Here is a 4450-nt window from a genome sequence, read left to right as displayed (position 1 = left end):
ATCTTTGTGGGCTATACTCAGCCTTGTCTCAGGATGGTAGGTTGGTGGTTGAAGATATCCCTCTAGTGGTGTGGGGGATGTGCTTTGGCAAAGTGGGTGGGGTTATATCCTGCCTGTTTGTCCCTGTCTAGGGGTATCGTCAGATGGGGCCACAGTGTCTCCCGACCCCTCTTGTCTCAGCCTCCAGTATTTATGCTGCAGTAGTTTGTGTTGGGGGGCTAGGGTCAGTCTGTTATATCTGGAGTACTTCTCCTGTCTTATCCGGTGTCCTGTATGCTCTCTCTAATTATTTATTTCTCTCTCTCGGAGGACCTGAGCCCTAGGACCATGCCTCAGGACTACCTGGCCTGATGACTCCTTGCTGTTCCCAGTCCACCTGGCCGTGCTGCTGCTCCAGTTTCAACTGTTCTGCCTGCGGCTATGGAACCCTGACCTGTTCACCGGATGTGCTACCTGTCCCAGACCGGCTGTTTTCGAATCTCTAGAGACAGCAGGAGCGGTAGAGAGACTCTGAATGATCGGCTATGAAAAGCCAACTGACATTTACTCCTGAGGTGCTGACCTGTTGCACCCTCGACAGCCACTGTGATTATTATTATTTGACCCTGCTGGTCATCAATGAACATTTGTGTAACGGTTTTCTTGAGTCGAAGGAGAGGCGGACCAAAATGCAGCGTGGTTTCTATTCATGGTTCTTTAATAAAGACTCTACACATGAACAAACTAACAAAACAAGAACTGTGAAAACCCAAAACGGCCCTATCTGGTGCAAACACAGAGACAGGAACAATTACCCACAAAACCCAACACCAAACAGGCTACCTAAATATGGTTCCCAATCAGAGACAATGACTAACACCTGCCTCTGATTGAGAACCACATCAGGCCAAACATAGAAAGAGACAAACTAGACATGTAACATAGAATGCCCACTCAGACCTGGCCAACCAACCTTTCCCCTAACTGTAACCCTTTTAGAAAACCTTTCCCCTAACCCCTTAACCTACCTCCTAAACTTTTTTTAAATTTTTGTAATTATTTTATTTTTTGAATTTTACCCCTTTTTCTCCCCAATTTCGTGGTATCCAACTGTTGTAGTAGCTACTATCTTGTCTCATCGCTACAACTCCCGTACGGGCTCGGGAGAGACGAAGGTTGAAAGTCATGCGTCCTCCGATACACAACCCAACCAAGCCGCACTGCTTCTTAACACAGCGCACATCCAACCCGGAAGCCAGCCACACCAATGCGCCGGAGGAAACACCGTGCACCTGGCCACCTTGGTTAGCGTACACTGCGCCCAGCCCGCCACAGGAGTCACTGGTGTGCGATGAGACAAGGACACCCCTACCGACCAAGCCCTCCCTAACCCGGGCGACGCTAGGCCAATTGTGCGTCGCCCCACGGACCTCCCGGTCGCGGCCGGTTACGACAGAGCCTGGGCGCGAACCCAGGGACTCTGATGGCACAGCTGGCGCTGCAGTACAGCACCCTTAACCACTGCGCCATCCGGGAGGCCCTCTACCTCCTAAACTTAACATTTAACCCCTAGCCTAGCTAACGTTAGCCATATTGTACGTTTTGCAAATTCGTAACATATAATACGAATTGTAATTCGTAACATATCATAATGGGTGATGGGCATCCTAAATATATAGCAAACGAAATGTAACATATCAAGAGTGTCTCGGATTTATGTACAGAATTAAATGAAATGCTCTGAGACCAGGTTGATGACATAGACTGACCAGGTGAACCCAGGTGATAGCTACTATCACTTGTTAAATCCACTTCAAATCAGTGTAGATGAAGGGGCGGGGGGACAGGATAAAGAAGGATTTTTAAGCCTTGAGACAATTAGGACACGGATTGTGTATGTGTGCAATTCAGGGGGTGAATGGGCAAGACAAAAGATTTAAGTGCCTTTGAACGGGGTATGGTAGTAGGTGCCATGCGCACCGGTTTGAGTATGTCAAGAACTGCAACGCTGCTGGGTTTCTCACACTCAACAGTTTCCTGTGTGTATCAAGAATGGTACACCGCCCAAAGGACATCCAGCCAACTTGACACAACTGTGGGAAGCATTGGAGTCAACATCCGTGTGGAATGCTTTTGACACCTTGTAGAGTCCATGCCCCAACAAATGGAGGTTGTTCTGAGGGCAAAAGGGGGTGCAAAAAAAGACTGCTACTTGAAATGTGTCTGCTTAAGGCGAACGGATGACATTCAAAGTCCCTACATGTCATCATGAGGAAGCGGAACTGTTTTTGGGGCATTTTCAATCACCTCTCACTGGAGACCCCGAGTGGAGAGGTACAGAGCGATGTTGTTGATCAGAGATGTCCTTGAAGGGTTTATTTTTAATACAGCTACTTGGGACAGGAATGGGAGCAGTCTGCAAAGGACATATTTCATTAGAGTTCATTAGAGTGTCTGAACCAGGTGAATAACCTGCATAAGCTGCTACTGCTAGCATACTGCCAATACTGTCTGTTAGGAAAGATGTTTCCATTAAAAGTGTGGTTATACTGCAGACCAAACTTATACGTACACTGTATAACCAAAGTGATATATTTTGCAACAATAAAATGTCTGCTTGCTACATGGATTTTTCCCAATGACAATCGAGCCGTTATGACCAATCCACAATGACCTGTGTCAATATATAAAACCTGCAATGGATAAATGAAATACTGAATGACAGTGAGTAAATGACTTTACTGTGCATAAAAATTCCTCCCAAAAATCAGCAAAACATTTAACTTTAAATGGTCATAAGTCTTGTCCACGCTGTCCTTTATTTGTCCTTCTGGCATGTGCTCTGAGTTGTCATCAGCTTAGTCTGTATCCTATTTGCCAAGTCCTTTTAGTTCAGTTTCCCTGTACTCCACTGCGTCCTCCTGTTGCTCAGTTGTGCCCCCCGTCTCCTTCTCAACGTCCTCTTGCTGGAGCTCTACAGATCTAACCTTGTTCTCCTGACCAGCTTCTCCTTGTATATTTGAAGGATCTTATCAATATGTGTTTAAAATGTATTTTTCATCCATTTCCATGTCATCATCATTGATGTGAGGATCATCATTCTCCTGCTTATTATCTATCTTTGTAGAATCCTGCTGAGATATGTCTTCACAGATTTCCTTCTTATTTAGATCTTTGTTCTCATGATCAGTGTCATCCTCTTGTTTCTGCTTTATTTCAGAGGCCTGCTGATTAGGAGTGCTGATGTTCACCTTACTCAGTTTCTCCTCATCCTCGTTACTTGAATCAGATTTGTAATCTTGTTCCATGTCTATATCAGCAGCCTCCTGCTACATTGCCTTAATCTGAGCTTCAGCCTCAGCAGTGAATGCCTCTGCTTCCTCTTTGATGTCAGTGTTAGATTCAACAGGGTCTTGAGTATCATCTCCAACAAGGCCTCTTCCTCAGCATCCTCAGACACAACATCTGGTCGTTTTGATTCACTTTGTGAAGCCTCGACCGAACCTTCCTCCTCTGACTGTTGGTCATACATTTTGACCTCAAGGGTTTTAGGCAGCTCCTCAGTGCTGATCTGAACAAGACTTTCCTCCTTTTGCTCTTTATCATCACCTAAAACACCTCCATTATCTGACAAGATTCTGGAGGCATCATCAATGGAGGGTGCAACTTCATGCGTTTCCCCAGTATATGTTGTGGAAACAATTAGATTCTCTATTCCTTCCTCTTCTGGAACACCCCCTGAATTGTCAGTTGTTTCCTGTAGGATAGGTTCAGGGGATACAGTTTGGGGTGGTGATAATCGTCCACTGATTTCAACCATGAGCGATATTGAACTCTCCTGAGCATCAGCAAGATCTTTGAAGCCTTCACTGAGGCCATCCTCTGCAGTGCCTTGTTCCTCACACTCTTTTGTCCCTCTCAGTTCTTCAGCACATACAGTGCTTGCTTGCGAAAGTATTCACCGCCCTTGGCATTTTTCCTATTTCGTTGCCTTACAACCTGGAATTAAAATAGATTTTGGGGGGTTTGTATCATTTGATTTACACAAAATGTTGATTTACACAAAATGCCTCCCACTTTAACGATGAAAAATGTTTTTTCTTGTGAAACAAACAAGAAATAAGACAAAAAAACTGCAAACTTCAGCGTGCATAACTATTCACCCCCCTCAAAGTCAATATTTTGTAGAGCCACCTTTTGCAGCAATTACTGCTGCAGGTCTCTTGGGGTATGGCTCTATGAGCTTGGCACATCTAGCCACTAGAATTTTTGGCCATTCTTCAAGGCAAAACTGCTCCTGCTCCTTCAAGATGGATGGGATCCGCTGGCGTACAGCAATCTTTAAGTCATTCCACAGATTCTCATATGATTGAGGTCTGGGCATTGACAAGGACATTCCAAGACATTTAAATGTTTCCCCTTAAACCACTCAAGTGTTGCTTTAGCAGTATGCTTAGGGTCATTGTCCTGC

General features: G+C 45.1%; 1 pseudogene; it reads right to left on the bottom strand.

Moving 5' to 3' along the window:
* Window positions 1-2939: 2939 nt before the first annotated feature.
* Window positions 2940-3934, bottom strand: LOC149971205 (uncharacterized; annotated as a pseudogene).
* Between the last annotated feature and the right edge of the window lie 516 nt (window positions 3935-4450).

Source organism: Oncorhynchus mykiss, chromosome 27 (assembly GCF_057628025.1).
Source record: "Oncorhynchus mykiss isolate SJ-2025 chromosome 27, ASM5762802v1, whole genome shotgun sequence".
NCBI lineage: Eukaryota > Metazoa > Chordata > Actinopteri > Salmoniformes > Salmonidae > Oncorhynchus > Oncorhynchus mykiss.
The sequence above is the reverse complement of the archived record's forward strand: the minus strand, read 5'-3'. Positions and strand labels throughout refer to the sequence as shown.